The sequence below is a fragment of the Anastrepha obliqua genome, chromosome 6 (genome assembly GCF_027943255.1).
Source record: "Anastrepha obliqua isolate idAnaObli1 chromosome 6, idAnaObli1_1.0, whole genome shotgun sequence".
Classification (NCBI taxonomy): domain Eukaryota; kingdom Metazoa; phylum Arthropoda; class Insecta; order Diptera; family Tephritidae; genus Anastrepha; species Anastrepha obliqua.
In genome coordinates, this window is record NC_072897.1 from 52,424,657 (window position 1) to 52,436,497 (window position 11,841).

The 11,841-nt window shown below is 44.6% G+C and overlaps 1 long non-coding RNA gene across 1 annotated transcript; it reads right to left on the bottom strand.

The window, feature by feature from the left end:
- Nucleotides 1-242: 242 nt before the first annotated feature.
- On the bottom strand, nt 243-1,729 carry LOC129249976 (uncharacterized). Its single transcript, XR_008582772.1, has 3 exons — nt 595-1,729; nt 393-542; nt 243-329 (listed from the first exon to the last, which is right to left on the bottom strand). It is a non-coding gene; the product is annotated as an uncharacterized LOC129249976 (long non-coding RNA).
- Between the last annotated feature and the right edge of the window lie 10,112 nt (nt 1,730-11,841).

The window sequence follows — 11,841 nt, forward strand, 5'->3', positions numbered from 1 at the left end:
AGCCTCAGCATTTTGCTCAGCGAGATATGAAGCTAGACAATCTCGCTTCGACTAGGCAGCGAATGTGTTCGGCACTTGAAAATATGTGCGACCTGAGAGCAGCCGAGCTGGAAGAAATGCGCAGCCACCATAGAAACATGGAGTGCTTGAATGCGGCCCAAAATCAAAAGCAACAGCAACAAATGTTAGAAGTAGAAAATAAGAGTCTAGAAGCGTTGTCTATAAAAAAAAATAATAAATATATTTTATTGAAGACCACAAAAGTTTTGTGTTAAAATTTGGACGAAAACGTGTTATCAGCCAAAGTTCCAAGGCGTATCCAACGTATCCTGAGCAACAAATATAACACTTTGAATTATGTAACGGAAATTACTCAAATTGTGCAGACATACCTAGTATCCAAGTATTTCGTTCCCCTTCTAGATATTTCCTCTCAAAAAAGGATCTCCCATAGCTCACATTCCATATATGAGGTTGGTGGTTGCTCCCGGAATATTGCGCGTTCAAGTAGCAGATTCTCATTTTATGGTATTGTCAAATATCTGAAAGTAAATTAATTAGAAATTTATAGTATAACTTATTAGCAATACTTACAATCATGTCATTGATACTGTAGTAGCCCTTCCGGTTGTAGTAGAGGAATTTTTCTTTATTGGGGAAATAATTTTTAAGTGCGTCTCATCCACACACAAAATGATGCAAGACATCTATATATTTGATAGAACTCCATCTTGCTTTGCCGTTTTTCATTGGCACTGCTATTAAGACTTCCCCCTTGGCACACAATCGTGTTTGTAGTGGCGTCAATACGTCTTTTAGCACATAGCTAAATGCCGACTGCCCCATTGGCACTTCGAAATATTTGCCAACTCCGTGCTGATAGCCTCCTTCTGCAAGAAACCGTAAAAAAGACGATAGCCGGAGAACTGAGGTCATGGATGATGATCTTGCTGAGCGCTGCCTTCAATAAAGACAAAACGTATATAAAGGCAGCTTTATTTAACCGGTAATTTTTGATAAGGCTATTTTAAACCGTATTTAAGTAAACTTTTTCTTTAACAAAAAGGCAAGCATTTACATTGGTTCGTCCATATCGAGAGGGTTGCTTGCATCCCACAATATTATTCGCTCAATTTTGAGACTCCGTTTGCTTCTCTTACTTTCCTCCTCCATCAACACAACCGCACATGTCAACGAATACAATTTAATTTGAAAATTCAACTAACTTGTCAAAAAACTTGCTAAATTGTTTTGTTTACATTGAAGTGAGCTGTTGTCGAAATATGAAAATATCGAAGGTTTTCCACGACGAACTCTATGACAGGGCTGAATATCTTTTGGAACATTGAATTGGAGGAATTATAGAGACGTTTATTTGAAGAAAAACTTCCTATGTTGGCGCGTGATTTTTCTCGTTCAGACCGGTACACGCAATGTATGTTTTCTCAGTAGTATAGTGAGTGCTTATTTTACAAGTTGTGTAACACGTGCCCTTTTTTCATTCTGGCAACAGATTTCTGCCAGTAAGTATAACTAAAAAGGTTGTGGGAATGTTTTTTTTTTTTTTTTTGGTAATTTTTACCTTTTTAAATAATAGGATACATGGATATGGAAATAAGTGATTCGTTTGATAAATCTATAAATAAAAGCCAGCGAGATTACGGATTCTTTCTTCCTCCTCAGAATAGGATTTTGTTAATATTGGCAGGGTAGTGAGTGAATGTTCCACGGAGGTAGAAGATTTGGTGTCTAAACCAGAGAGCGGGGATCACGATGGAGAAATAACTTCAGTCATAAATGAGTATTCGGAAAAAGAAAAGTTTTTAAAAACACTGGCCCCTATTATGAGTTGGACTCGATCTTCGATATTCGCTGGTTGTCGAAGATCGAAAATCGAATGTCAATTTAGTATTATGAGCGGAGCATGCCTATCGAAATTTTCGTTGTATACCGAATTTACAGTCGAATGCAATTTTGCTTTCGATTGTGCAGCGTATTGTGGGAAAGTTCATAATTTAACGGTTGATCCCAGTCTATTCCACTTCGCCAGATATCTCGAATAAGAATCTTTAGATATGAAGTTAAGCAAGCTACTAGTCCCAGCGGATCGAAAACTGACATGAGCACTTGCAATACTTCTCTCTTTGTAGGGACGACCCTGTCCGCGAATACATTGCGCTTAAGCCGAACAAATTTGAGCACGTAGCGGAATGTATCGGATTTTGGTTCCCAGTACATACCAAGTATTTTTTCGAAATTTATGACATCCTTTTTTTTTTTTTTGTCGGGACAACTAGCAAGTGCAGCACTCAGACATTAATTGAGTCCATTGTACTACACTTGGATTCCCTTTTAATTTTCTTTAAATCTAACCGATCTCCGAAGAAATCTGAGTAGATCTTGTGGTGCCAAGGAGCCAAGATGGTCGCTTCTTAACACATCAGTGCCAAAGACCTCAAACCTGATTCGGGCGAAGGCGGGGCAGACACACAGGAAGTGGTCCGCCGTCTCATCCTCCTCTTCACAAGCTGGGCAGAGTACACTGTCTGAGATGCCCAACCTTTCCATGTGCTTTGCCCACAGAAAGTGGCCCGTCATCAGTCCAACCAGCCGTCTGCACTCCCCTCTGCTTAATGACAGAAGGGCTTGCGACAGTCGATCGGACATGGCAGGTAACATCAGTTTTGTCCATCTGCAGCCTCTCTCAGCCTGCCAAGCTCGCTTGTGGGTAGTAGTTACCCATTTGCTAATCGTGGCCGTGATGGCCGCAGAGGGGAGTGGCAAAGCGGGCTCTGCGCCAAAGAAGTTGGCTTCAGAGCCCATCTTAGCTAAGGAGTCAGAGGTCTCGTTACCCGCGATACCCAGGTGTCCCGGGACCCATGTTAGCATCAGGCTATTATGTCTACCGACATAGTTCAGCCTGGACTTACAGGACTTCACTACCCCTGATGTGGTTTGAGGGCTGTCTAAGGCCATAAGCGCTGCTTGGCTGTCGCTGCAGACACATATAGATCTGCCTCTCCATCGTTTTTCCACAACAAAGTTCATGGCTTCTTGAACTGCATACACCTCCGCTTGAAACACAGATGCATGCATTCCAAAAGCAAAGTGCAGTTTTGTCCCGCTGGATTCCACGTAGACCCCAGAGCCGGAGCCATGCTCGGTCCTGGAGCCATCCGTAAAAATGCGAAAACAGTGTTTGCCGGGCTCATTTTCTGAGTCTCCCCACAACTGAGCCTCTGGTAGCACTACACTGTATCTCTTTTCAAGTACGACTCTTGATGGCATTGAGTCAAGGGGCATGGAGAGAATCGTTGGATCGATGTCCATGCCTTCTCTGTGTTCCAATGCCGGACAAGGGCCGTACCAGTTCCCACTGTGTTTCAGTCTGCAGATGGCCTTCAGGGCCTCTCCTCGGATGAAAGCATCAAGTGGTGGTAAACCAATCAGAGCATCTAGTGCCGGGCCTGAAGTAGTCGGAAAAGCTCCGGTGCAACAGATGGCCACAGTGCGTTGTAGTCTCGATAAGGTCCTCCTGACTCCCGCTAGGGATAGTCTACTCATCCAGACCACTGATGCATAGGTCATAATGGGTCTTATCATAGCCGTGTAGATCCATAGGACCTTGCTAGGAGAGAGACCCCACGTTTTCCCAAAGTCACCTTTGCACTGCCAGAAAGCTGCCAGCGCTTTGGATGCCTTTGTCTCAACGTGTGATTTCCATAGGAGCTTACTATCGAGGATTACTCCTAGATATTTAATTTCCTTGGATAGCTGGATTGTGACTCCTTTTAGCCTTGGCAGAACGAGTCCGTCAAGCTTCCTCCTTCTGGTAAAGAGGACAATACCAGTCTTGGCGGGATTTGCCGGCAGCCCGTTCGCACAGCACCAAGTGTCAATCCGATCCAGAGTTTTCTGCACTTTCCTGCAGATGTTCATAAGCGAAGAGCCTGTTACCAAACAAGCAACATCGTCCGCATATGCTTGTGCGTAGACTCCCGAATCATTTAAGGTGGTGAGTAGAGGATCGATTACCATGCACCAGAGTAATGGAGACAGCACACCGCCTTGGGGGCAGCCCCTGTTAACCCCAGATGGCACCAGCAGATCTTCCTCTCCTTGCACCGAAACGATTCTTTGGGCCCGCATCGAACGAATCCAATTTACTAGCACCCGGTCTACGCCGTGCCTACTAGCAGAGTCACACATACTATCAAAAGGGGCATTATCAAACGCCCCCTCTATGTCTAAAAAGATACCCATAGCGTAGTCCCTCCTGTCGATGGCCAGCTCTACCCTAGCAACAAGGTTTTGCAGTGCCGACTCGCAGGATTTTCCACTCTGATAGGCATGCTGAAATAGAGACAGAGGGTGAGCCTTCAGCGACCTCTGACGTATGCGCAGTTCTACCAGTCGTTCGAGACTTTTCAGCATGAAAGAGGTCATGCTGATGGGTCTAAAGCTTTTGGGGCTGGTGTAGTCGTCTTTTCCAACCTTTGGCATGAAAGCGACTCTCACCATCCTCCAAGAGCGTGGTATGTAAGCCAGTGCCGGGCATGCCGAGAAGATTTTCTTCAGGGCTGCTGTCACGAACTCTGCACCCTCCTTCAGCATAGCAGGATATATGCCATCTGGTCCGGGCGACTTGTAGTCGCCAAAAGATTTGATGGCAAATCGAATGGCGGCCTCATTCACCACAGATCTGGCAACGAACTAGTCATGCCGAGAAGGTGTAGCAGCTCTGACAACTGCCTCTATCAATAAGGGCTGTTGCCGGCTGATGCTTATCTGATTACCAGGAAAGTGAGACTCCATCAGCAAGCTGAGTGTCTCACTTTTCCGCTCCGTGAAGGAGCCATCAGATTTCCTAAGTGACCCCAGCTTTGCCGTTGGGTCCCTTTTCAGGATCCTAACCAACTTCGCCGTGTCACTCAGAGATTCAATACCGCTGCAGAATTCCCTAAATGAGGCTTTTTTCGATTCCCGAATAAGCCTCTTGTAGTTCTTCTGAACATCACGGTATCGCTCCCAGTCCTCTGCAAGGTTAGCTCTCGGTTCCACCACGGAACGGGAGTCCGGCTCGGGAGAGGTCGAATTAGACAGGCTGACTCAAAACAGTCGGTTAGGGCAGCGTTGAGTTTCTCAACAGCCGCCTCAATGGCCTATTCTTTTCGAAGTCTTGGTGGCGCAACGTCAAAGTCCCGCAACGCCTCCCTGAACTTCTGCCAGTCTGTTTTTCTTGGGTTTCTAGAGGGCAATGACATTTGTGCCTCCTCGCCACACTGAAACTTAATGTACCTGTGGTCCGAGCACGAATCTTCGGCAAGGACTCTCCAGTTCTTGATTGACCACCCAAGTTTTGAGTTTGATAGGGTTAGATCAATCACCTCCTGCCTTCTAGCCGTTACAAACGTTGGCTGTGAGCCCTTGTTTTGTATGTCTAGGCAGGAGGACGCGATAAATTCGAATAGTCGAGAGCCCCGTCCATTGCACTTGCTGCTGCCCCAGATTGTATGCTGGGCATTAGCATCGCAACATAGGATGAGGCCCAGACTGCGCCGCTCACAGAACCTCACGAGACTAGTGGCCTTCCCGGGTGGTGTCCCTTCCAGAGCATCGTAAGGAAAGTAAGCAGATGCAAACACAAACTTCGACCATCCGCGTCTACCTCTATAACACACCTCAGCCGCTACCAGGTCTTGGCAACAGAATTGCTCAAGACCCGTCACAGTGAGATGGGATGATACTATAAGACCGGTCCTAGGTCTGCTAGAACTCCTGTCATATAATAACGTGGCCCCTTTCAGCGCACTTAAGCCACAGAGACGGCCCCTAAAGACCCAGGGCTCTTGCACTGCTGTTATGTGGGGTAATGTGTGCAGCTGGGAAAGCCTTCTACTTAGTAGTGCAGTAGCGGCTTTGGAATGCTACAAGTTAATTTGCGTGACCGTCAAGGGACGATAGCTACAGGAATCGTCCGAGTCAATCATCTGGGAAAGACATGGAAGCTGACCGTCCCAAAGAAGAGACTCAGACGGTTCCCGTACCGTGAGCCCATGACATCAACACTGGCCTCGTCCACTCGCACCACAAGAGTAGCCCCTTCCTTCCCGTCCCGGTTTTTACTCTTGGTGTACGAGACGACTCGCCAAAGCCTCGTGTTGATGCCCGGATTCTGGGCACGTAGACAGGATAGGACATCCGCCGTAGACAGGTCTGGATCCGGAATCCAGCAGATGGCCTTCCTGAGGGGTACACTCTCCTCGCTGTAGACTGCGAAGCGAGTGGTCCCCATGGGGGGCACGTTATTGACCACGGTCCTGATCCACTCGAAGTTGGCCAGAGACACGCACGTCACCTTTATGGTGCCGTCCTTTGTCTCATAGCCCTTCGCGTTGGCTTCCGGACCGGAGGCAATAACCCGACGCATCAGTTGGCTTTTTCAGTATTTGATTTCTGCATCCGTCAGCTGATGGTCAGGCCCCAGTTTTCCAATCACAGCCACAGGTCGTGGGCCAGCAGCCTTCTCGCTATAGGATGGCTTAGCCGCACCCTTGGATGTGCTTGGGCGAAGGTCCAGCTCCCGATCCTCCACTGACGAAGATTTCGCCGGGCAGACAGCTGTGCTGGACATTTTGTCGAGGCGCCGATAGGGACGTGGCTCAGTAGAACCTTTTCCCGCCACATTGACTGGCGCCAAGACCGCGCTCGTACCTTGGGGGGTCGTGGCTCGGCCATTGGCGGCAACCGCAAGGCAGGGAGGTGTGCTGCTTTCAGCCACCGTCTTTCTCCGCTTGCCTCGAGAGCGAGACAACTTGGGAGTGCCTGTGCCCACCGTAGATTCGGTAGCTTCCGTGGGTGTCACTTCCGCTGACCGAGGTCGTTTGGAAGACACAGACGCAAAAGGGCCGGCAGAGCCACATGAGGATTTCTCCCGCATGAGCCTTGCCCGCTGCTTTCTTCTCTTCCTCCTTGCCGCGCTCTTCGATTTCCCTGCTTCTTTGGGAGGTCGTGCAGCCACCGAAGAGACCTCACAACTCAGGCCCTCAGAAGCAGGGAAACGTTTTTCAGACTCTGAAGGAGAGGAGATTGCGATAGCAACCCCCGTCTCCTCCAGGATGCGCTCTCGCTCGTAGAGCTGAGAGACTTGGGTAATGGTTGGGGCCTCCAGAATCCATGCCCCTGCCGCCGAAGCGGGTGGATTGCCACTTGTGTGGATTCCACCTGGAGTAATAGAACCATTGTTTTCCATTACCTTTTGGTTTTTTTCGGGACTCCTCCCTAGCCAGTTTGGTTCGCGGATGGCACCCTGATTCTATGCCAACTTTGAGTCATCACACGAGTGTTGAACCCACCCCATCAGGGAAGGCCACTCTTGTGATGCCAGGGCTCCCTATCCACCACCTGGGACGCGCCCGATGGGAGATCAGGAAACTCCACGGGTGACATCCTTACTGCAGTCAAATGATTTAAGTTGTGGCTCCCCATCTCCATTAAGCGCTGCTAAAACATCTGGCGAATTGCTTGACTAATTACGCATGTTGAAACCACATTTAGAGTGAACATCTCGTACATTTTTTGCCAATTTGATATCTTCGTCGACGGTTTGAGTCGAATCAATAAAATCATCGACGTAATGGTGATTCTTTATTGCACACGCTACCTGAGAATTTTGAGCAGCGTGTACCGAAGCATTTAGGTTTCGCACGTAATGCGCTATACATGGAGAGCAAGAAGCACCAAAACTTAAAACGTTGAGCCTGTAAATGTTTATCGGATCATTCATGTTAGTACGCCAGAGAAAACGCTGAGCATCTGCGTCTGGGTGTCGTAACTTAATGCGGTGGAACATTTCTTCGATATCACCGCATATTGCGATTCTACCCATCCAAAAGTTGAATAATATATTTACTAGTGGAGTTAACATATCTGGCCCTTTCAGTAAGAAATTGTTTAGGGATACATCTCTAGATTTAGCGGCTGCATCCCACACAAGTCGAATTTTATTTGGCTTGTGCGGATTGCGGACAATAAATACCGGCAAATACCAAATTTTGTCACCACGATCATTTATAGCTTCGTTCGGTAACTTGGTCGTATAATTTTTCTTAATTAAGTTGTCAATTTGTTGCTGCATATTGCGTTGTAGTTTAGGATTGCTAGATAACTTACGTTCCAGACACTTAAAGCGACTAAGAGCTGTTGGCAAGCTATCTGGCAATCGTATATTATCATTTGACCACAGCAAGCTCGCGGTGTACTGACCCTCATGCAACTCGCAGTTACCCAAAATTTCTATGGCTCGTTGATCTTCCATTGAAACTGGATTTACCTTTGGCACTGAAATTCCAATATTTTCATTCAACATGAAAGACTTTACGAGTTCATGCAAGTTGTTATCGCTCTCACAGTCGCATTTATGTAAGTTTAATCCGTTACCTTTACTCTGATTATTACCGCCACCAAAAATTGTCCACCCTAATTTGGTTTTCGCCCCTACGGGATCTTGCCATCCACCTTCACGGACCTTCTGTGCCATTATCAAATTGGGGTTATTTACACCAATAAATAGTTTAGGAACTATGTCAATAAAGTTTGGCAAGGGAATGCCTTTTAAATGTGCATATTTTGTTATCAATTGGTCAGCATTCAATGTTGATGATGACATATTTAAGCTACTAACCGTGTAAACACCTCGGAGTGGATATATTTTCGCACCTTGAATATTACCTGAAATTCGTAAATCGAGTCGTTGCGAATCAGCTTCATATCGGTTTATATCTCCAGTCCAGTGAATGCATAGAGGATCGTGAACGCCAGCCTCACCCAATTCATCTGCAAGTGTTTGATCTATAAGTGTCAGTGTAGATCCATCATCCATAAACGCGTATGTGGATATTGTTTTATTTCTTCCATACAAAACTATCGGCAAGATTCGAAAATATGTGGTGTTGTTGCTGGAAATCGAAAGGTGATTATTCAGAATCGTTGAAACTTCACTATTTTTGTTAACATCAGAATTGTGAAGGAGTCTGTCGTGACGTATTGTACAGCTATCCACCCCACACGACTTATTACTCCAGCAGCGGCGAGAGTGTGTTCCCAAACACTGGTGGCATAGATTTTTCCTCTTAACAAAGTCCCATCTCTCATTCATAGTGAGTGCTTTAAACCGGTCACACTGAGGAACCTTATGCGGGTTATTACATACTGCGCATCTGGGCATAGATTTTGCTTCTTCGTATTGTTTTAAAACGGCATCAGATTTATGCGTGTGCAAATGAGCTTCACGCTTGTTAAGTTTCTCTGAAAGTGATGCTGGATTCGTAACACGGCAAGCTTCTTCAGCCAATGTGGGCAACCAGGTAGAAAAATCTTTCAGCAAGGGTTATTCATGCCAGTTGAATAAATTGCCCAGTTAAGTTTTGACTCCTGAGAGAGCTTCTCAACGAATTCCTGGAATAGTAATGGGCTGTTGAGGTAACCGCTTAGTTTGCTTGCATGAATTATTGCTACTATATTCTTGATAGCAAATGCAAAGTCGATGAGTAGATCAAGTTTACCCTTAGGCTATGGTAATTGACGCGCCCTATCAATAAGTACTCAATAAGTATTTGCTCAGGGCGTCCAAAATACATTCTGAGCGTATTTATAATATCAGGTACCATCTCCGGTAATACCAGTAAATTTCGCACGACCTCCCTAGCCTTACCACGTAGACATTTTTGAAGGCGAACTAAATTCTCATGATGAGAGTAACCAGCCATTTGTGTGCTCTGTTCATATGCACTAACAAAAATATGCCATTCTTGGGGGTCACCGCTAAATACCGGCAAGTCTTTTGGCACGCATTGCCGCGCTGCAAACTGCGAAGTCGTAAAATTACAAGTATCGGCTGATTGAGTTGCGAACGTGCTGTACTTGTTGGTGCTGTGAACCGAATTACCGTTGCAGTCTACATGTAAGGCCTGACTACGCTCTGCCGCAGTCCGCGTCGACGGCTGACGTGGTGACTGCATAACTGTATGTACCGGTACCTCACGCGCTGGACATATGTTGGTTCTGTTATTTTGTACAGGCTGCATTGGAGTAGGAGAAAATGCTGTGTTACCGCTCACATTAGTTCCACACATTTTGGTGGGGCCAATAACACATGGGCCTTCGTTGACAATATCTACTTCCTCGTCTGCATCTTCTGCGTTTAAAATGCGAAATTTTTCCCGCAAATACTCTTCTCTTAAACGCATGGTCTCTTCTAGTTGCTGTAAACGGAGCTGTTTTTTTCTGCTATGGATTATCAATTCTTGTGGTGCGCTGAGACTGCTACCGTCGCCATCTAGATTTATTTGTAAATTTTGATCTAAAGGCGGTGCAGGATTAGTGAGGTTATACTCACAACCATTTTGCACTACAACTTCTTCAGCCATTGTATTTAGCGTTGCTGGAGCACCGTTTAATTCCGCCATCATTTAATAAGGTTTTTTTAAGATTTTGTTGCAAAGAAAAGAGGATTCTAATTTTTAATAATATAGCTTCTTTCATGGATGCTTTAAAAAACCTGTAAATGTATTTATTTATTTCATTCTTTTAGTTTTTACATATTTTTTTACAATTCATAATTTAATTATATTTCAGTTTTTATTTACCTTAGTTTTCCTCTCTTATTCTTTATTTCTTTCAATTAAACCTTATATGTGTCCGCGTGCACAGATAAAAATGAAATGAGCGATATAAAAGAGTAAAGCTTAGTTATAATGACAAGTGTTAATTTCGCGCAGAGTTGCTCTATTTCGTAAATTTTTACGGGCTGCTTAAGTCGGCAACATATGGGAAATCTCGGTTTTTAATTACGGAATGGGAGTTAAGCACGAAAAAGTAGATCACCTACTTACATATATGTAAACGTATTACAAGTCTTTTCTAACACAGTTCTAAGTGAATGTTAGAAGCAAAATGTTATAAAAACCTTTATTAACTAAACATTTAAATGTATCTTTTCTCCTACCGAAAACTGTTGAAATGGAAAGTAGAGTAAGCTAAAAGTAATTATAACGTAAAATAAAAAAAAAAAAACATTTATATGCCTATTGCTATTAATATTATTTAAATTCATACTTGTGTACTTCAGAAAAAAAAATAAAATCGGGTTCTCCACATGTAAACATATCAAAATAAATAGTTCTTTAATTTATGGGATAAACCTTTTTTCAGGATTTAAGAGAGGATTTATTCGATACTTCACGCTTCCGTGGCTATGATTCCTTTAATTCGCACGAATCTGTCTGGCTGGCGTCTTATGGTACAAAAGATTTTCTGATTCTCTTACACACCAAGTTTATCTTTATTTACTTAATTAAGCATTGAATACTCGCATCAGAACAGCCACGAGATACTTTCTGATGTCTTCCCTGGAACTCCTCCATAACGAGACTACCATGCTCCCGGTTAAGGAGCAAAGTGAAACACTCCGCAAGCAGTTCCTGCTTCGTTGCTCAAAGAAAACCGAAACCTATAGGGTCGTCTAATTTTCTAGAAACTACAGAATGTCAATTTGCCGGCAATTGCATGGCTGAAGAAATTGTGTGCATTAAAAATGATTCCGATACTGCCGCCGAAAATAAGAATCACCTATTTTCGATCGAGGGTGAAGCAGACAGACACACATACTGGTGTCAGTAGTAAATTTTAGGTAAAATCTAATTCGGTCTGGTTGTTAATTTTTGGAAACAAACACACTCCTAGATAATGAGAGTTATAGTTTATAGCAATGGAGGGAAATTTGTGTTAACATATAAAACGAGGGCGTGGTTTTAATTCGGCCTCAATAATATATGTCGGATC